The 21,998-nt window shown below is 38.6% G+C and overlaps 3 protein-coding genes across 8 annotated transcripts in view; all 3 read right to left on the bottom strand.

The window, feature by feature from the left end:
- LOC149927043 (innexin unc-9-like) overlaps window positions 1-21,998 on the bottom strand; it is a 122,698-nt gene that overhangs the window by 31,205 nt on the left and 69,495 nt on the right. The window contains exon 1 of one of the 3 annotated variants that reach the window (XM_090159582.1): window positions 13,114-13,249. The exons of the other annotated variants lie outside the window; for them this stretch is intronic. The gene's annotated coding sequence lies outside the window, so the exon portion shown is untranslated. Of the gene's footprint in view, window positions 1-13,113; window positions 13,250-21,998 lie in introns of those variants that run through there. 3 annotated transcript variants of the gene reach the window in all.
- LOC149927044 (innexin unc-9-like) overlaps window positions 1-21,998 on the bottom strand; it is a 113,707-nt gene that overhangs the window by 22,264 nt on the left and 69,445 nt on the right. The window contains exon 1 of one of the 3 annotated variants that reach the window (XM_090159578.1): window positions 13,114-13,240. The exons of the other annotated variants lie outside the window; for them this stretch is intronic. The gene's annotated coding sequence lies outside the window, so the exon portion shown is untranslated. Of the gene's footprint in view, window positions 1-13,113; window positions 13,241-21,998 lie in introns of those variants that run through there. 3 annotated transcript variants of the gene reach the window in all.
- Window positions 1-21,998, bottom strand: part of LOC149927045 (innexin unc-9-like) — an 82,287-nt gene that overhangs the window by 25,864 nt on the left and 34,425 nt on the right. Inside the window, exon 1 of one of the 2 annotated variants that reach the window (XM_090159576.1) lies at window positions 13,114-13,221. The exons of the other annotated variant lie outside the window; for it this stretch is intronic. The gene's annotated coding sequence lies outside the window, so the exon portion shown is untranslated. Of the gene's footprint in view, window positions 1-13,113; window positions 13,222-21,998 lie in introns of those variants that run through there. 2 annotated transcript variants of the gene reach the window in all.

The following is a 21,998-nucleotide window of genomic DNA, read 5'->3' as shown; positions in this document are numbered from 1 at the left end:
ATTACTAGCAGACGAAAAACAACAAAGCGCAGGAATATGTTCATGGAATGTTCCATTTGCGGTTTTACTCTAGTCGGTTGGGGAGAGATCTATGACGTCAGAGACAGATTCAGAGCGAATCTTGAGCAATCAAATGGAAAACGCTATTAGTTTAAAAATGAAAAAACAAACCCAAACGAGTTACGAAATAATTTTAAAATATAACCTGCGTAGTGTTTCTAAAATACATCCTGCTCAACCCACTTTCTAAATAAAATAAAAAAATCGAAAAATGTGGAGTGGCCGGAAGAAAACTTCAAACAGACCAAGATAAAAGTTGGTCGGCGTCTTTAGAGTGGTGTCTTTCGTAGAACTATAACTCCGCGGGGTCTATATCTCAAGCTCTGATAATTTCGCGAGAGTGGAACCGCGAGAATGGTCAATAGGATTAGACCATCTTGGCTAGCCACTCAGGGCGAACATCTTAAAAAACAGTTAAATAAAAAGGGAAAAACTAAGTTAGGTTTTTTCCCGTTTTCGTTCGGGTTTTTTTAGGGTCCAGTGCTAACTGCGTTTCCTGATCGGAAATCCAATTTTCCACTAATTTCTTTTCGATGCGCGCCTACCAGAGAGGAAAGAGGAAGTCTTCCAGGAGAGAGGGAAAGAATCCTGACGCCTACTCCGCACATACGTCACTAAGTTACCATTCACTCCCCGGGTGTTACCAGTAGGGTCCAGTTTACTCGGCGATGGTGCCACCGCCTCGAAAGCGAGCTCAGTTTCGGGCCTGGCTTGGCCTATTAACTTCTTGAAGAATAGATGCACTTAGCGCGCGCGAAACGATACATTTCGACTCCTCTTCAATGACAAACAAGTTTCGCGCTCATTTCTTCGCCGGAGTAGAAATGGATTGCTTCTGACAACGTAAAGAAATATTTCTTAATAAACTTGACCGGCTATTCCAAGTAAAAATAGCTAAACTTTCGCGTTGAACGGAGAATGAAATTAACCAATTTCACACTGTTGTCACCAGGTTTAGCAGAAGCTTAAAAATAAGTCGTAGTTAGTGTAGGGTGCTGTGGCATGAAGGGCTTGCCACCACCCTCCTACGCATTGCAACCCGGCCACCTGTTTAAGGCATTAAAAAACGCTAGATGAATTGGGCCTAAGGTGGTGCCTTGGGTATTAGCCTAGCTGATTAAATCTTAGTTAGTGTGCTAGTGGACGATTTTTAGATTCGTGTCTTTATGTTTGCTCGAAGACCTATTAATAGATATACTAATTATTTGTAAGTTTTTAATTTCTTGAAATTAGTTTAGGGTTTAGCTTTTTTAACCTTTTTCATTACTGACTATTCTACTTATTCGCGTATTTTATCACTCTTTGCAATGCAGTCCATAGCCGTGGTTTCCATTTGACTGCTCTCGAGCGCTCTAGATTGCTCTGATCAACATTTTATTTTCCATTTACGTGCTTTGATCTGCTCCGATCAAGGTTCGCGTATTCCATTTCCCACTCTGGGGTGCTCCGAGATCGCCCAAAACCGATCTGCCGGTTTAGACAAATCGACGGATCGAGATCGAGATCGGAGCAAATGTTTGCGTGTTCCTTTTAATTTTTTTGGCAAAATGGCAGACCAAGACGCGAAAACTTAAGTTACTAGCAGACGAAAAACAACAAATCACGGGAATTTTCCATTTGCGGTTTTACTTTAGTCGATTGGGGCGAGATCTTTAACGTCAGAGACAGATTCGGCGCGAATCTCGAGCAATCAAATGGAAAAAGCTATTAGATTTTTAGATTGAATTTTTACTCACTTTAAAAACTGACCAAATAGTGGCACAGATTATTCTTTCCCGCTGAAAGTTGGCTTCTCGCGTAGCACGTGTACCACGCAAGAAGCCAACATCCAGGATTCATCCTTTAAGCCTCGGTTGGTTTGGGACCCCATTAATTCAACTGGAAGGGGGGGGGGGAAATGTAAAATTCATATCAACGCGAAACGCCAGCCACCCTATCAACCAATCAATCCTCGTAGATCAATTAACGAGTATAGAAACAAACACGGAGATAACGCTTTTAGTCAGAACCGGAAAAACGGGAGTCGAAAAACGGAAAGGGAAAATAATGAGCCGAACGCCGCCAAAATAGGAAGGTTTCGTGCCAGATTAATTCGGGAAAGTCCCGCTCACTCGTCCGGCGGTCCGAAGAGCGCGGGACAGGGAAGAACCGAGACTAATCGGCGAAATCTCCTACACGACAGGCCACCCACTCCCGACCTGGAAGCGCGGGTGATCTTTTTAGGGTAACTTCCCTTAGAAGCTTCGAGCGCGGCTGAAAACCAAAAAAGCGTGAAATACGAGGGAATATTGTTAATGAAGCTCCCGTCAATAGAGGGAATGGAATGGGGGAACTGAAGTCACCCAGAATGATAATGAAAGGATAGCCGGGGGGAGGGGGACCTAGAACCACGAGGAGGGGGCTGGGGGAAGGAAGTGAAAGGCGAATTAAGAAAATTTGCCGACTGCGCGCGTCTCGTTGTATAGTTCGGAGGTGGTGCTCGGGTAAGAGTGATCAAAAATAGATTATTGGGGTCAATCTAGCCTGACCGACACTAGCCGATTGATTTCGCTAATTGCATTAAACGCGACGATATATTTATATATATATATAGAGACTGGACTGCCCGAAGCGAATGCCGCATTTGAAAAATCTCCGCAATGGCGAAACAGGCGTCAAATAGACCGGAAAATTAGCATCGTCATTGCGTTGTCGAAGGTAGAGGGGCCGGTTAAGTTTGCGCTGGCTGTCTTCCCCCCTTTTACTATATTTATACGCAAATAAAGGAGTTCATATCATAGAAAATATAGAAGAGGAATAGAAACTCGATCGATTCATCGTCACGGGGTACTCTAAGCTTATTGACTTCCGGTTATGGTACAACTTAAGCCTCGTCAGTGGAATTTTATATTCTGGGCTGGATAAAGCATTAAGCAAAATAAGCACGTACTTAGAGCATCGGCGGTAAACGGAGGTTGAATCAGTTTTGCACTATGATTTCTCGTAATTCAGCAATGTAAAAGTTGAATGAGATATACAGGGAGTTATCAAATGTTTTTAAACGCTTAAAGTCTCTAAGAGTTTTGATCTGACTTTGCAACCGAAAGTACGCCGCGTAAACTCTTAGCTTCAGAACCACGTGATACGTTTCAAATTTTTATCCAATCTCTATTTTTTATACGCTTAAAGGGCCACGGAATAATTTGAAAAATGCATCCCGAATTTTAGATAGCTCTTCCCCTCGCAGATCTAACTTATCATAATTTGGCATTTTTCTAAGCGCTCTTTTCAAAATTCAAACGGTTCTGTGTGTTTTTTTTTTCATTTTAAAATTGCCTCCTCCCCTTTATGAAAAAGCTCTATAGAATCGTATAGAGCTTTAAGGGAGTTGAAGGTGGTGTTATAGAGTCTATATATTTCTAGGTTTCCTTATCGTTAGATCTTTCTAAAGAACGAATTTTGTGTTATAATATGTAGAATGTTTTAGAATTTTAAAGGGTATTCTAGGTCTTCTCTATAAAGGCTATAGAAAAATATTTTATAGAATATCATATAAATCAACATAGAGGATTGGACCAATTGTCTATTCATTTCTATATGTGTATTTATATAAATCTAAAAAAATAACTGTCTATAGAATTTTATGACTTTCGTAATTTGCAATTTTTCAAAGCGCTATTTTTCATTTTAAAATCGCCTCCCAAGTGGGAAGGGTAATAAAATATGACCACCCTCCTTTTCAAATGGACATTATCGCTGTCCAATGAAAACCCCCGACCTTATCGAAATCCAAATCCGGGCCTCCCAAAAAGCTACGCTGAAGCAAAAGCTACTAAGCCTACCTTGGTAATAGTTCCTCGGATCGCTTTCAAATAGAATTCGTTGAAATTCCGCACCAGATATATCTGGTCGACGGGAAAGTGTCGCATAAACTGGAAAGTCCTACTGACGCGGATCGGGACACGGTAAGGCGATACTGGATTACAATCGCCCGACAAATCCAATAAGACAATATACGTACAATCCTAAAGAGCGGATAATAATTTATACTCGATAGACTCGCGATTAGCGTCGAAGAAGCCTATCGATACGGGACCACGCCTAGTTTCGTTCGGGTTATCTAGAAAATAATCCTTAATAACTAGTAACTCTTGAAGCTTAATACGAGGATTAAATTACAACTTAAGAAGTCTAACAAATTCGACAGAGCGAAAGGGATTATACTCGATTCAAAACGGATTAAGATTAAACGAGTTTTAAGACTGGCACGAAATGGGCAACGATCTAAACGGCTAAAAATCAACTTTCTCTTCGAAGATTCGTCAAGAACAGAATGGATAAATGGCGGATCGCGTTTCGCCTTTTATACAACAATAACGAACCAGTGTCCGACGTACGCGTACACGCGAAGTCCGTTGCAAGCGTGCCACGTCGCGACACTTTCACTCTAAAAATGCACTGATTCGATTAGTAAAATTGCCTTCCTAGTTGCCGAGTTCGGTTCTACAGAACGCCGAGCAATATGCGTTTTATTGTCGCTTGTCGTGAGGGTTTGACGACCGAGAGTGCAAAGCCAAGGCTACGGTCGCCGCGTGATTCGACCAAGGGAGAAATGTGTAAAAAAAAAACCGATACTCCGACTCTGACGTCAGCCATACATAATATATATGTCGTGTCACCAACGGAAGAAAAAGTTTTCTTCCCAAACAGTCGTTAGGCGGAAAATATCGCTGCAGTAAATAATGATGGTCGCTTCCTCTTCCTCGGCGCTTTCTGCACAGTGCACACGTTACTGCCTGCCAACGCTTTTACGCGCGACGGAAGCTACCTAGAAGAGGTTTTTTAATTAAATTTTTCGGCAGTTATAAATTAAGATATTAACATAAAATTTCATTACTTTTAGAGTTGATTAGATAAAAAAAAAACTAAAATTTAGTTAGGTAAAGGCTTAAGTTTGTAATATTGTTTCATAGGTTTGTCACTTTGGGGAATATCTTACTGAGAACCATAGTAACGGAGTGACGTCATCACCAGAAGAAAATATCCCCCTAGCGAGGCGCTGTCAAAGGATTTTCGGCGTTTCTGGCTTTGAAAATCTATAATTTCGCTCAAGAGTCGCGCTCACGAGAGATTGTTTCCATGGAAACGTTTTCAATAGCACAAAGATTATATGAATTTTCCATTTTTGCGCGTGAAACAAGATTTCATTTAAATTTTTTCTATGGAAATGTTATACAGAGGCTTATGAAATATTATATTACATACGGTAACCGTAATAGCTAAAGTTATCAATTTGAGATATCTAAAACCGCCTAAACAGGTGATTAGGACGATTCTGTAAATGGAGAGGTGAAAAATTGCGGGGTTTAAGGGATAATCCCCAAACGGCCATCAACCGTCTGTCACGATGTCGCGGATAACAATTTACGCCGTTGAATCATCCTCCGGATTAGTAAGAAAACCCGAATTCAGCAATGCGGGGATAATCGGGCCAAAGCAGCTTCGAAGCTTACAACGAGGAAAAATGCGCGAATGTAAAATGACCGGTTTGGAAGATAAGAAAAATAATTAGTCACCCGACTTATCTGACTCCCAGAGGGCGTTAAAAATGAATCCTTACACCCCGATAGAGGGAGGGCTATCTTGTTTCCGAATTTGGAAGCCAGCGAGTCCAGAGCCCTCGCTTTCCTGTTTCTCTTAATTTGTCCATCCGATTTGGGCCCAATCGCTAAAAGGAAACTGCGCCCTAATCAAAATTCCGCTCTTACATTTTGGTCTACCGGGAACCGGGCTGGTGGCGCCAAAAACGTACGGAGGGGGAGTAGGGGGCCAGGAAGTGATCTTCCGTTTCGGATCATTTCGGGACTCCTGTCAAAAAGCGGCTGGTGACAGCCGAGCGTTTGTCACCTTTTATCAGCTTTCGGCATTCGGGAAAAACACAGCGTCTCCTTTCTCAATATCTCCTCTCGCTCTTTCATCCTTCGACGCTCATCTTTCTCAACTAACCCTAACGAAAAAGCGTCATGCCCGACAAACAAAACGAAAAGAACTTACTTAGCTTAGATCCATCGAGATTTTAAAGGTCAAATAAATGAAGTAAACAAACCATCCGTTGCGCGTCTAATTTCCGGATTTTATTTGATTTTTGATTGAAAATCAACGACGTTTCATCTACATCGTAGGTGGTTTCTTTTCGCTTTTTCCGGGATTTCGGAATAGGGTAAGAATAGTAAGGCTATGACGTCATTTTACTCCGATTCTGAGGTGGCGTATAGTTTGAGTCGGAGTAAAAACGTTTTAGTAAAAATGGCTGCCTGTGGCCTTTTTAGAAGATACATTCTGGCTAGGAAACGACCAAATCCGATTTACCTTCTTTATTCCTCCTTTGCAGAAAGAGTAAAAAGAGTAGCTCTAATACTCCGGAACAATAATAATAATAATAATCAGCTAGGCTAATACCCTTGGCACCACCTTAGGTCTAAGTCATCAAACGACTTTTTTAAAGCCATTAATTCAGGTGGCCGGGTTACAATGCGTAGGAGGGTGGTGGCAAGTTTATGGGCCGGAGTAATTTTGATCCCGGGAACAGGTGAATAAAACGTTTAAGGTAATAAGAGTACACTTTTAGTCCGAGAACACGTGAAAAGTATTTTAATTCGGGGAATTATAAAAACATGTGCGTGTAGTTATGCAATTCTAAAATATGTAGTTTGGATAAGATCAAAGTGTAGTATCATACGATAAGTCAATACCGAAGGAACCACACATGTCTAAGTCAACTAGTGACTTGGGAGCTCAATTACCGGTGGCCGGGCTAAATTGCGAGCCAAAAGCTCCCTACATTTACTATTATCGTTAACCTCAGCAAGTTTTTATGGAAAGGGGGTGAGGTGGCGGAGTGGTTAGCACTTTCGGCTCGCAGCAAGAGGAGCCGGGTTCGATCCCAGCTTGTGGCACTGGGTGAAAACTCGGAACAACTCCTTCCGCGTTGATTTTGCAAGTTCTTTCCCCACTGGTTTAAGGGGTTTTCCCCGAGCTCTACGGTTTCCCCTTCCATAAAAACTTGTTGAGGTTTACGGTAGTAGTTAGTGTAGGGAGCTGTTGGCTCGCGTGGCATGCAGGGCTTGCCACCACCCTCCTACGCATTGTAACCCGGCCACCTGAATTAAAGGCTTCAAAAGTCGCTTGATGACTTAGGCCTAAGAGCTCGGGGGAAAACCTCTAACCAGTAGGGAGAGAACTTGCAAACTCAACGCTGGAAGATTAGTTCCCAGAAACTAGGCATTTCAATCTTAAAGTTGGAAAACTTAGAATTTCAATATTTCGAAGAATATGATTTTTGCTTTGTTATTTAAAGAAACTTCAATTGGTTCAAATATATTAAAAACGATATAATATAATTTTTTGTACAATGTGTCGCTCCTCCAAATGCATTGGTCCCAAAATCCCAATATATATTTATCCTTTTTCCAACTCTATTCTATCCTGACTAAATTTTAAACGCTGGTTTTTTATTTAATTTCCATCTACGATCTTTAAGCGAAGTTAATTTGAGCCCATTAGATAGTAGATGTAGGCCTATCGTGTATGGCTACTTCGACTACATAAAAAACAGAACGATCATACTAGAGACTAAATTTAATGCCTTGAAAACAATAGAAATATTACTTAATTAAAAGTAGTCGCACGAGTCTAATGTTATCCTAGGTGGAGGGCTAATATTTTTACTACAATTGGGTATATATGACGACGGAATAGAAATCATGAACTGCATTCCTATGAGCTTTTATTATAATTGTTTTAGCCTTGTCTAAGCACTTTTTATTTCTTCGTGTACCCCGGCTTAGCGTAAAAATACCTAGATTATGTTCTATACGTTGGAAGTTCGTAACTACTCGCCAAATACTCTGCGCTTAGCTTTTTAAACTATATGCGTTAAAACTGGATTTACACCAAATATTTACCCTATGCCATTAGATTTATTTTTAGTGTTGTTAATTTTACGGGAAAATAAAAAATTGAAACAAATTACTTTTTAAGGGTTTTTAATGTTTTTAACTTTTTATCGATATCAGTAAACGTACTACATTGTTAATCAGTTTTATCTAGTCTAGAGTTCTAGTTTTACTTTTAGATTTGAAAGAATGAGACGAAAATTACGCTTTATTTAAATTTGCAAACAATATATTAGACTAATCATGGAATGAAAACTTTTTTATGTTTTTCGGATAAATACGGAAAATTTTCCGACTTACAGCACTATTTATTTTTATTTTTAGTGAAAATATTAAATCACAGCCATTTACTATGAATTTAATTAAACAGTCGATAGTGAAAATAATATTCCATAAAATTTGGAAATTGTTAGGCTTTAAGTTGGGAAAAATTGATCTTCTCCCCCCCAACCTAAGTGCTTCGCTACGCCCCTGAGCGGTGGAAATAAAAGGAGTCATTCGTATATTACAAAACGGCGAATTAACGATCGGTAGCCCCCGTAACTTTCATCATTCATATCTCTAATTAACCGTTAATTTCTTTCTTACGAGCCGGGTCCCCTTCCAACCGCCATCGTCCGCAGAGGGCTGGACGCGAAGGGATACACAAACGAGTGCGGGCCGCATTACGGCTCAATTCACCGGCTCCGAAATAAAATAAACCGTGAGAAAAAGGGCTTTCCAGTTAGCGGAATCTTTTCAACGAGCTAAAAACAAAGGAGCCCATTTGAAGAAAGCTATCTGGACGATCGCTCTTTATAGCCAACGACCCGATGCGCCGCCACCCCCTCATACCGCCCAGTAATCCACCCCGCTTTCTCCTAGTCCAAAGGAAAGGGAACACGCGCGTGACCCCCTGGAAGCGGGCACCCGCCCTACGGGGAAAGGGTTTAAAAAGAGTCATCCCAGTATCGAAACTTCTTTTAGAATATCGGCGTTTTGTTGTCTTTTCTTTTACCCCCCAAAGCCTCTTTAACGGTCATCCTCGGCTTGACACTAAGGTGACAATACGAAACGGTACAGTCCGCGTTACTTTATACCGTTATAGCTATACGGTTAGTACGGCTTTTCCACCGTACTGACGACTATTAGCGGAATGGAGTGTAAGGTCATTTGTCCCTGTTGCAAACGACGAGCGTTCGGTTACAGTCGGTAGATTCCGGAGTTATCGGGCATCTCGAAGGGCTGAAAAATAATCAGGGCGCCGGCGTATAGCGGATTGTCGATTTTTCTAGCACTTACTGGGCTCTCGGGCACTGCGGAGGGACACGACCCGAGTATCCATCGAGATGGAGGGTGGACTGACTTCGGTGGCGCGGGTTTTTTCGCGCGAAAAGGCAACTGTCTAGAGACAAGCCGAGTCACCCTCTGGGCGCGCGCCCAAGGAGTAAACATATTGGTGTTTCTTCCATTTACACTCTCATTCTCGGCTCCTCTCTCTTCGCCTCGCTTACAAACAACGATCCGCGATTGACCAGCGAGAGACGGTCAAGAACAAGATGCTCTTCGCTTCGTCCCTTACATCCATTCGCCGTTTTCCTATACACCAAAGTTCCGTTACTACTTTTCGGATCGAACCGAGAGGTTATCCAATGGTCAATATTATTTTCCCGATGCTCATTGCTCCCCTACTCCAGGTCAAAAAAAACCCTATAAAATAAAAATATCGTACCCTGTGAAAATGTCCATATTTGAAAATTTTGATTGCTCGAATTTCACTTTATTCAAGGAACGCGTTATAAATTTGACTACGGAAGCATTTAAGATTATGGCATTTTAAAATAAAGACATTTACATTTCAAATCCTAAATACCAAATAATATCACACCGATGATATTTAGCATAAAAAATTCAATTAAACACAATAGAATATATTAAAGCAAAATATAAAATGCTGTAGTACCGCAAAAAATTATGCCCCACACGTATTATTTTCATTTCAGGAAGTATTAAGTGTTTTTAAATTAATGGTAGCAATTGTGGGACAAAAATTAATTTAAAATCCCCATTTCACACTCAGCCATATCCGCACACCTTCATACTACAATAGGAGTTTTATTCCAGTTTACCCGGTGAGTTGCTTAACAAAACCATCTTTGCACGAATCACGAACAGGGTTCGTACAGAATTTCCGGAATTAAATTCCCTGACATTTCCAGGTTTTCCCTGACCAAATTGCCAAATTTTCACTAACTATTTTTGTAAAATAAATGAATGATTTGGGGTAAAATCTTGAAAAAATATTTATTATGAATTTTTAATAAATCTTTCAAATATTTATTTGACTGAATTTTTTTTGGGTAATTTTAAAATTCCCTTACTTTTTTACACCATATTCAAACTCTTTGACTTTTCTGACCTTTTGCAATTATTTTCAAATTCCCTTACTTTTCCCTGACCTTTTGGAATCATTTTCAAATTCCCCGAGCTTTCGGCAATATTTTCAAATTCCCTGACTTTTTTGGCAATATTTTCAAATTCCCTGACTTTTCCCTGACCTTTTGGAAATATTTTCAAATTCCCTGACTTTTCCCTGACCTTTTGTCAATATTTTCAAATTCCCTGACTTTTCCCTGACCTTTTGTCAATATTTTCAAATTCCCTGACTTTTCCCTGACTTTTTGTCAATATTTTCAAATTCCCTGACTTTTCCCTGACTTTTTGTCAATATTTTCAAATTCCCTGACTTTTCCCTGACCTTTTGTCAATATTTTCAAATTCCCTGACTTTTCCCTGACCTTTAGGAAACTCAAATTTCCAGGTCGTGTACGAACCCTGAAGAAGCCATGAACAGACCGAATTTTGCATACGGCGGTAGGAATAGAAGCTCCTACCGACGTTTTCCCCCTAAATGTGAATAAACAGCGCTCCCAGCGTCAAAAACTGGAAATTGGTGGATGCACCATCCGACATCCTACTAAAGAACATTTGGTCTATTTTTAGGGCCCCGGTGGCTACTACTTGAGAGTCATCGAACACATCGCGCCAGAGAAACGGACCGAACGAAACAGAAATAAGAGGCAAACGAGAAAAACAGGAAATGGCGTGTGTGGAAGAAATCAAGGATAGAGAACTGCGCTTATCCGTCCCATTTAGCAAAGACTACGGCCTGAGATACAGAGAGGCTACTTCGCTGATACCGTCACCGACAGAACAATAATGCCTCCAAGCTGTTCCTTCCTATGCCAACCAAATCCTCTCAGCCCATTTTATAACCCCCCCCCCCTTCTCCGTCCCAGTTCCATCGACGTAAAAAAAGAGGGTGGAAACATTTAATGACTTTCCAGATTACTAAAAATCTACTATTTTCGGCTTTTCTAATCAGAGATGTTACATTTCAACCGAAAGTAAAAAGATTAAATTCCAATAATTTACTTCAAATACGATAAAGAAGCGGCTATGGATTCTGTAGTGTAAAATTATAGTTTGTAAAAAAATTAAAGTTAAGACACTTAAAATATTGTAACAAGAATTAAAATTGTAGAATATAGAAAATAATATTGAAAATGTAACCGAAGCTAACTAAAAAGAGAAAAATATTGTAAGGAAATGATAGCAAGAATTAAAATTGTAGAATATAGAAAATAATATTGAAAATTTAACCGAAGCTAACTATAAAGAGGAAAATATTGTAAGGAAATGATAGCAAGAATTAAAATTGTAGAATATAGAAAATAATATTTAAAATTTAACCAAAGCTAACTAAAAAGAGCAAAATATTGTAAGGAAATGATAGCAAGAATTAAAATTGTAGAATATAGAAAATAATATTTAAAATTTAACCAAAGCTAACTAAAAAGAGAAAAATATTGTAAGGAAATGATAGCAAGAATTAAAATTGTAGAATATAGAAAATAATATTGAAAATTTAACCAAAGCTAACTAAAAAGAGGAAATAATATTCATTGGCGTATCAGTAGCGAGTAGCTCAATTTTATATCCAAACATTATTTCAACGGCATTGAAATACGTATAAAGTTTATAAATTATAACCGACCCCTAAGACATTAATTATAATACGCTAAACACGGGACAACGCTTATGGAACACTTCTACCGGAGCTTTATCCGATTACATCCAAAGATCAAAAACGCTACAATTTATAGTCGACCCCGAAGTCATTACTTATCATACCCCTGAACCTGGAAAGCTATTCTATAAAAATTAAAAACAGACAAAAAATCTCTCTCCGTCCAAAATGGCGTATATCGAAATATCAAGCTTTCGATTGTGTAAGTTCAATTTTAAGTAGTGGCAGTATGTTACGCTATATCCGGTATGTTAGTCAAATCATAAACTAAATGCTTAAGCGGACCACAAATATCTGTTTAATTTTGGCGCCCAAGACTTAAATTGGCACCATTGACCGTATGTCGAAGCATTTCATTAAAATCACTTGGGTCGGCATTACAGACCGCCGCGATTTCGAATTTCACCAATACATTCGATAGTTTGATATTTCGATAGCAGCCTCTTCCGCACACGCGCATTGTCATTTTTGACGGATCTTGGTTTTTTTTGGCATTTTTGATTTTTACAGAATAGCCTAACTGGGAACACTTCTACCTATCCAATTACATCCAAAGATCAAAAATTATTCCAATTTGTAACTGACCCATATATTTATTAATTCTCATGCCGCTAAACACGGTGCAACACTTATAGAACACTTCTACCTGAGCTTCATCCTTTTACAACCAAAGAGAAAAAAAAATACAAGTCATAACCGATCCAAAAAAAGCTAGTTTTCTAACCCCCTAAACAACGGGACAACGTTTAAGGAACAATTCTACCCGAGCTTCATCGTTTTACACCCAACGATAAAAATGATTACAAGTCATAACCGTCCCTAAGAATCTAGTTTTATAACCCCTAAACAACGGGATAACGCTGAAGGAACACTTCTACCCAAGCTTCATCCTTTTACACCCAACGATAAAAATGATTACAAGGCATAACCGATCCCAAAAAACCTAGTTTTATAACCCCTAAACAACGGGATAACGCTGAAGGAACACTTCTACCTGAGTTTGATCCGATTACATCCAAACAATGGAAATATAAAAGGGAATATACGTACGAGATTGTCAGACGCGTGCCATCTTTTGGATCCGGACATTGTCCGCGCCGAAAACGGGCCAAAAGCCATTTACGGGCGTAGTAAAACCCCATGATACGGTCGACCGAGGGCCTGCACTCGCAATGATCATGCTGACAAACCGGCCCTGTCCCCGACGTCCAAGACCAAAGTAGGGGGGCGCCAGAGGGGACAAATAGGACACTGCAATGCAGCCAACGTTACGAGAATTAATCATAGCCAAATAAATTAAAAAAGACCCCCTTTCTCCAACCAGGCCCTCCCCGCTTTCGACCAAACAAACACTATAGTGGACACACGGAAGATAAAATGGACGTTAAACGATTTCCTAGACATAATTAAAAAACATTAATCCCCCCCACCAACTAAGAAAAGGCTTAAATTTATCAAAAATGTATACGGCAGAACAACTACCAGGCCAATTACGTTAAAAAAATAATTATCTAAATATCGTTAATGCGTAACCGTAAAATGGTACCAAATAATTAATAGTTTCGACGTATTATGTTTCCCCGATTCGGATAAAGGGAGGAGGAATAATTAAAACTCAGCTATTTCAAAATGAGTCTAATCCCCTCTCCCCCCTCCCCCCTCGGTGTAGACGCGCGGATAATAGGAAAGAGAAAAATATAACAAAATTTCAGACCGCTATAAATATTTTCAGTGGCAGCTGCGTACCTTAAGCCTCGGCCTACAGCTAAAAATGGTACTTTTCCACTCTCCCGGCTCATTGCCGCGTTCAAAGGCTTATTACGTAAACGAAGCACGCGCGAAATTACCCCCCCCCCTCCCGCGTGCGACCCTTCGTGACGTCACGTTCGCGAAATCGAAGAATAAATGGTGGAACTAAGGCGGAAAACCTTTAGCGTGGATTGCAGCGATTTCGTAAGCGGTGGTAGGGTACGGTTGGCGTTTCTAACGTAAGCCATAATAGTCGACTAAAAGCCGTGGCTATAATTTTTAAATATCGAGAGAGGGAAGCGGGATTATGGAGAACGGAACGCCCATCTCATTTCCGCCATTTTCGAGAAATATAACGAATACCATAAGTCTATAATGTTGTACCATAAGTGTGACACTTCCTATTCTTCACACGCAAAAGTTTTACTGAGAACTATTCACGAGACAGACTGCATTACGAGTCACACGTAGCCTTTGACAGCGCCTCGCTAGGGGGAGATTTTCTTCTTGTGATGACATCACTCCTTTACTAGCTCTCAGTAAAATATTCCCCAAAGTGACAAACTTATGGAATATTATTATACACTTATGCGAATACGTAACCACAACCCTTTCTATCCATCTGTCTACGCGTAGAAAGTCGAGCTTTGTTAATTTGCCCGCTACTTTTAATTAAAAAGTGCACCTCTAGATGTCGCTTTTTAAAAGAAGACGTCAGAATATTTATCAGTTACAAATTATTCTTAAGCCTTGGTGGGGGAGCGAAGGGAGGGAATTATAAACGCTTCTAGCACCTCTCTTCACCGTTATTTAGTTAATTTAATTGCTTTAGGGTTCATAAATGAAAAGGCGAGACGACCAAAACTCCGAAGGGAATAAGAGAGCAGCGCCTCTAGCGGCGAGAAGGAGAAAGATTTTAATATTATGCACTCGGTCGACCTGTCGAAATCGATAGTTTGGGGTGAAATTGAAGTTCTCTCTCTCTCTCTCTCTTGGTAAATTGTATTGCATTCAATATAAAACTACGTGAAAAGTTAAATGTGCACTTTTATAATTAAGTCTTTTAACAAACACTCGCGAGCTATAGGGTAATTCCCAGTCGCCACTTAACGTTTCGCGATACTAAATTAAATAAATAGTTCTTCGCTAATTAAATATTGAAAAATATTAGGAAAGTTTTGAGAAAGAATCGTTTCAAAGTTAAATTTAGAAAATGGGTGTTATTGGTACGTGTTAAGAAGATATGGTTGAACGCTTGAGACAACCTGAGTCACGGTTACACTACGCCTTAAAAAGTTAAAACCCAGTTTAGGTCAGTTGGGTTAGTCTATGGTTTGAAAGCCAGTTTAGAGCATTGAAATTGAGATAAATTCAAAATAAAAACTGGGTTCATATCCCAATTCTATATCTGAACCTAAATTATGAATTAATTTATTTTAGTATGATTATTTTTCTAGTGACAAAATAAATTAAACAAAAATAAATGACCTATTATCTGTATTGCAACTGGCTTGAGGCTTTGAAAGAAATTTAATAATTTTAAGATTTGAGGGGATTTGAGTATTTGTTACGTCATTTTGTTTTTTTTTATTTGAGTATTTGTTACGTCATTTTGTTTTTTTTTATTTGAGTATTTGTTACGTCATTTTGTTTTTTTTTTATTTGAGTATTTGTTACGTCATTTTGTTTTTTTTATTTGAGTATTTGTTACGTCATTTTGGTTTTTTTCATTTGAGTATTTGTTACGTCATTTTGTTTTTTTTTTCAAAAAAAATCTTTGTTAAGTAATTTGCGAACAGACCTTAGCTGCAATAACACACATCTCAAGGGAAATTGCCAAGAAGTAATATTTCCGAGAGCCAGGACCTGCAAGTTACTGGTTATATAGTGCTCGTCGAAATAATGGAAACTTTGCACTTGTACGGTATGCAAAAAGTGATTCCTTTTAATCATGTAGCTTTATTTGACGTATTAAGGCTTAGCAAAAACAAGACATTCTATTTATAGGTGAAAAAATACTATTATTTCAACAAGCACTATATAAGCAGAGACTTGAAGGTCCTGGCTCTCGGAAATATTACTTCTTAGCCATTACCTTGGAGATGATTTATTGAAGCGCCTATTTCGATAAAATTAGAGTGAAAATAAATTCCTTAGTAACCCGGATTGGGTTTATTTCTCAATATCATTGAATAAATAGTTTTAACACAGACCACCTACCCCAAGTGGGACATGTATCGTTAGTAGTAATTTAAAGTTTTTCATGTGACTTTTTAAAACCGCGCCATCTCACGGCAAGTAGAGGTAGTTCTGAAGGTACAAAGACGAATTTTCACGCGCTATTTTCTGTTTGCTGTAAAAAAAGTGCATTACTTTTGAGCCACCTTATTTTCGAGATTGATGCGAGTCCTTCTTGAGGTAGATGGGCTGTGGTTTAAACAACGGCGGTCTGCTCAACAGCGCGTATATAAACGGTTCTCATCGATTTTGAAAGCAGACAAATATTTACATTGACTAGTAGAAAGGCAATTGGCCTATATAATACCAGTTAATCGATATACGGAGAATCTCGTTTTAGGAAAAAACAGTGAAGTAGATGGTCCAGAAATATACCCTTATCAGTGGCTCCACGTCTGACTCCGCCTATTTTAACCCTATTTCACCCCCACCCCACTGAAAGAAAAAAGGGAAAGCCTACCAACTAGGCGTAATAGAGATTACGAAGCCAATGGGCCCACAAAGTAACTGGATCGAGGAGGCGAAATGGTACCGTCTACGTATTTCTAAAGCATCACTGTCATTTTATACATTTATTCTTGTTAGTATAATATTATAGGCTTTCACTTTTCAGACTACACCGCCGGCTGGTTGATAAATTAAAAAAAAAACAATAACCACGGAAGAGCTTACATGTAGCTAATGAACTATTCTTGAATACAAAATGATGGTTGTGCGAAATCTATTAACGTTTGCGTCTCAGCGATAATAGTTGCCCAATATTCGCGTTCACACCCAGCCATTATTTTGAAATAGAATATAATAGATATTGAACAAATATAACTATTAAAGATTTTAGTTTCGCCGATCGTTATCAATTTCAATATATACTTTATTGAACTTTGTAGGTGGGGCTTAATTGAGCAGTCTCTCGTAGTCGTCATCTGTCGGTCAATAATACTACTAAATTCACAATCTTGTGAATTATATTAGAAATTCATATTCTTGTACATTTTTGAGTATTATTTAATAATATTAAAAAAAATTAATAATAATAAATTATAATAGTAGTATAAATTACATTATTTTTAATATTTAGTAAGTAATTAATATATACATCTTAATATTAAACATATAATAGTAGTTATTAATTAAATAAAAAAATCGCCTGCTTATACGCACGTGCTACAACTAGCGGCCATCATATCCTGTGTCCGCCTGGTGGCAGAGATGGAAATTTGTAGAACGATCATAAATATTGAAGTTCATAAGCCCTTTAAAAATTTTAACTTTTAAATTAATTAATATAATAATTTAATATTTCGTAGTAAAAATACGTATTTCGCTGTCCGTCAGCAGATGGTGCCACAAATGTTTAGAAGAAGGGGCTTCAGAAATAAGTAGTAGATCATGTTTTTCGTATATTTTCTCAATTGCTTTGATCCGTTCTTGATATTAGCAAATTAAACTTTGCAAAAGTTAAAAAGTAAATGTGAACAAACCTCAATTTAAATATTCAAAGCAAACTATACGGTCTTAAACCACACCTTTATAAACTATTTAAGAGCAGCGGCATGTATAAAACGAGAAATGGAGAAATGGATTTCGAATACAGGGTCTAATGGTCGCGAAAACGGGATCGTCCCAAAACTATAGGATAAAAAGATGATAGATTTCTAGGTGTCGCTGGAGATTAAGGGCGGGGCACGTGGAATCCGAAGGGAGCCATCGGTTCGACAGAGCAAAGATACAATTTTCGGAATATTTTTCCACGGAATTTTAAATTATCCTGTGGCTGGCTCAATTTACCCTCGGCAATATTTCGGTGCAAAACGACAAAATTCTTGTCGTGGCGTTGTAAAGTAGTCCCTCGTGACACCAAGAAAGAAATTTATTTTCTTTCTCTCAAAATAACAATAAACACACACCGATATAAACGAAAAATGTATACAATTTTTCTGACATTTTATATCCAGGGTGGAAGCCTCAGCCGTGGTCCAGCTCCGGTACTTCTCCTAGTACACTAAAGTACTGCGGGTGGAACACTTCTACAGGCGCTGGTAGGCCAAATATAGTCCAATGGGAGAATTGGAAGCCTCAGCCGTGGTCCAGCCTCGGTTCTTTTCGTAGTCTAAAAATAGACCAATGGGAGAATTAGAAGCGCATCTTCCAAATGCTTTATCTGGCGATTAGATAAAGATGCGCTTATAATTATCCCATTGGTCTATTTGTGGAATACCAGCGCCTGTAGAAGTGTTCGACCCGCAGCACTCTGGTGTACTAGGAGATGCACAGAGGATGGACCACGGCTGGGGCTTCCACCGTGTATTTTCCTTGTAAGGGGATTATGAAATATAGTAAACATAAAATCGCGTTGGATCTACAATAATTATATTTGCAATTCGATTTGTAGTTTTTCGCACTGGCAGAGTTATTAATTATTTATTTTAATAAATAAATTTTATTTATAATTTATTTTATTTAAATAGGATTTTTTTAACTATTTTTATACATTGTATGCTTCTTTTTATTCGGTCAATTAATTTTTAATTCTCGGACCAAAAAAATAAATTTAAATTTAAATTAAATCTCATGCTCCGAAAATAAAAATTCAAAATTTTTTTTAAATTTAAGTACTGATAATTATTGTGCTCCGGAAATGAACTTAAATTTGAATTTGTGATAATTCTCGTGCTCCGGAAAAAAACTAAAATAAAAAATTTTGATATAATTCTCGTGCTCCGGAAAAAAACTAAAATTAAAATTTTTCATAATTATCATGCTCCGGAAATAAACTAAAATTTTAATTTTTGATAATCCTTATGCTCTGGAAATAAATTTAAATTTCGGTTAACTCTCGTGCTCCGAAATTAAACTGCAATTAATATTAATTATATTAGTGATTTGATTTGCTTTTAATTGCCATACTAAAGAAATTAGTACATTTTCAAAATGAAATGTAAATGTAATACGTAATTTAAATGCAGGATTTAAGAAAAATACATTGTGTTATATAAATCAGTGATTGAAATAAAATCTTGCAAACCGGAAGCGAAACAGGACCGCGTGGTTGGAGAAAGCCAGAGGAATTCGAGAATACGACTTTATTATTTGTCTTAAACGGAAGGAAAAAATCAATGGAAAGCGATTAGGAATGACGTTTCAATAAATAAAGCCAATAGCCAATGAATAGAGACTAAATGAGAAAACTTCCAGATGGTTCGTTCGAGAAAAAAGAAACCAAAGAAAAAGAGAAAATGTTTCTAAAGCGAAAGAAAAGGCTTTTTATTGAGAGATTTTCCATTCGCGTGCATTTCTAAAGAAACTCTTCGAGATTACCAATTTCGCATAAAGTATTAAAGCCGAAAAAAAAATATTTTTCGTTTATTTTTTTACCAAATAGCTCGATCCTACGAATATTAAATCTTATATTAAGTAAACAACGACTAAAAGGAAAACCCAATTTTCAGGTCTAAAAAGCACATCGAAGAAGTTAAGTGAAAGGTTCGCAACCTATATTCACGTTACTGTCAAGGCAGCTTGACGTTCCCGTTTAAAACTGGCGGGACTTTGATTAACCTCTTTATTAATCATTGTGAAGCGAAACAAAACGTGTCGTTTTCGTGGAAGACCGCGTTACAAAAATATCTTTCAATTATAGTAATTATCAACCCGGAAATAACGCGATTGAGCTCTATTAAGCCTAATAAGCTGGCGTATTAAAAGCTACGTTGTATTGTGGTAAGTGAAAGGCTATAGTTTTGGTTTGTGGGCGAGGCTTAAGAAAGGCAGCTATTTCGGAGACGCCATGCAGCCTGGAGAGAAATTCCGGGGGGTTGAAAAGGGGGTAAAGGCGCCGATCATTAGCCGACATCGCAAAATGTCTACTCGCCTCCAAATCAATAGAGAACTTAGTCTATATAATCGCTCTCATTTTTACCAAAATATTGGCAGAACGAGCCTTTTTGTCGTGTCGGCGTCGAAATAGTGGAAAAGCTAAGGAAAAAGGCTAAGGTAAACTGCACCCGCTCGGGCTTCGGAAGGAACGGTAAGGTACGCCTCAGCCTGTCGTAGTTTCCTTTAATGGCAGTCTAAAACAGCTGCTTTGCTTATTGAATTTCAAATGACTTATGAGACACGGCTCGAACCGTTACGGATCATCTCGTAAAAAAGCTAAACCACTTTGTTTTTTTTTTCTGTTCTTTATTTTAACGGCGCTAACTCCCACGAGGGGGACACGGAAAACCCGAATTCAGCCGAAGAAGGAGAAACGCGGACGGCCTTTTTTATTTTAATTGAAGCCAATTTGAAATGGAAATCAATTTAGAAATGGTTCGTTTCCCTCCACCTATCCCGAGTTCGTTTATTTACGCGGGCGCACGTCACAGAAACTGCTCTTTTAATCTTTCATTTTTATGGCGGTAGACGCGTCGAAACCTACAAACTTAAAGGGAGTAGAAGAGTGTTAGAAAATTAGGGGTTTTCAATAATGGTTTAGCACGAAGTTGTTCGATAGAATGCATCGTCGCTCTAATAAGCTAGTTTGCATACGGCGGTAGGAATAGTGGAATCAACAGCGCTCCAAGTGGCGATAATATGAATTTTGTTCGGCCGTTCTACTTTAAACTCCCTTTAAGATGACTTTTAAGGGCGAAAAATCCAAACGAATTATTCAAATTTAAATATTTTTCCTTCAGGTCCTGATCGATTTATGAAATTCTATAGGGGAATACAAACATGTAAAAAGTACACATGGATACCCCTTTTCATTATTAATTCATTGGATATTAGCATCTTACTGCGATTACGTGGCACACTATCTAGGTGTGGTAAGAACCGAGTGGTTAGCTACCTGAGTAATCAGGTGAAAGAATCGTAGGTAATGAAGAAGATTTTTACCTCGACTATGCGGAAGATGTCACCTAGGAGCAACAAACACAGCACCCCACACAAGGAGAACGCAACCCATCAAAAGTCGTGGATTTTCTTGCGTACGTTTTTCATTGGCTAGACACTTTAGCGCCCGGTGCCGTCGGAAGGGAAAAATTCGGAAATTGTCTTCCCCCCGGCCCGTAAAACGTTCAGCGTAAAGGCTCGTGACGCTCGTCCAATGAAATTCGTACACAGCCCTTCGTTAGCGTGTTTAAAGGCTAGCTGCGTTTTCCTTGTGTTTGTTGCTCCTAGATGTCACTACACAATATTAATTTAATAAAGGCGCGTGTAAAGCCAGTTGCACTTAGCTCGCAAGTGCGTTTTGAGCACGCACACATGCGCGGGAGAAAGCGATGCGTGTGAGAAACTAGGATTTTTTCTAATTTCCGTCGCGTCGATCGCTTCGCGTCTTATGTGTGTAGCCGGCTTTAATTGGAACGTGCCATCGAGGGCACTTCACGCGCCTTTATTAAATTAATATTGTGTTACGTAGCGCCATCTTCAGTTTAATCGGGGTAAAAATCTTCCTCATTAATAGAAATCATTTAAAGGCAGTACGAATTTAATCAGGTCTAACTGACGCTAGGGGTGGTTGGCGCTAGTTACGTTAAAAACAAGTTGCAGGGCATATTGATGGACGATTTTTTATTTAATTTGTATTCCCTTTAACAAATTAACTGAAAAAATTAGGAAAATCTCGGAAAATTACAATGGTTTTTTTTAACAAAAACTCTAGTTCGCATCTTTTCAGATAATCTTATTAACAACCGTACAACATTCCGATATGCGTGGTTAGCGGGAGAAATAGCGTAAATATACAGGGTGTTTCAAAAGTTTTTGCAAAAATTTTAAGGAGTTGTAGGGGTGAGTGGAGAATTATGCCTGTTTTTATCCCATTTTCCTACGATGAGATAAAAGAGCGCCAGAGAGCTTCAAAGTGTGGCCTACTAGCCCCTGGAAGTAGGCTGCCACAAGCCCGGGGATGCGTTGATTCGGGTACCTTTCCTGGTAGAGACGTTGAGAAGCCAAAGCATTGC

The sequence above is a fragment of the Leiobunum rupestre genome, chromosome 9 (genome assembly GCF_980474605.1).
Source record: "Leiobunum rupestre chromosome 9, qqLeiRupe1.1.hap1, whole genome shotgun sequence".
Lineage (NCBI taxonomy): Eukaryota > Metazoa > Arthropoda > Arachnida > Opiliones > Sclerosomatidae > Leiobunum > Leiobunum rupestre.
This window is presented reverse-complemented; position numbering and strand designations above follow the sequence as displayed.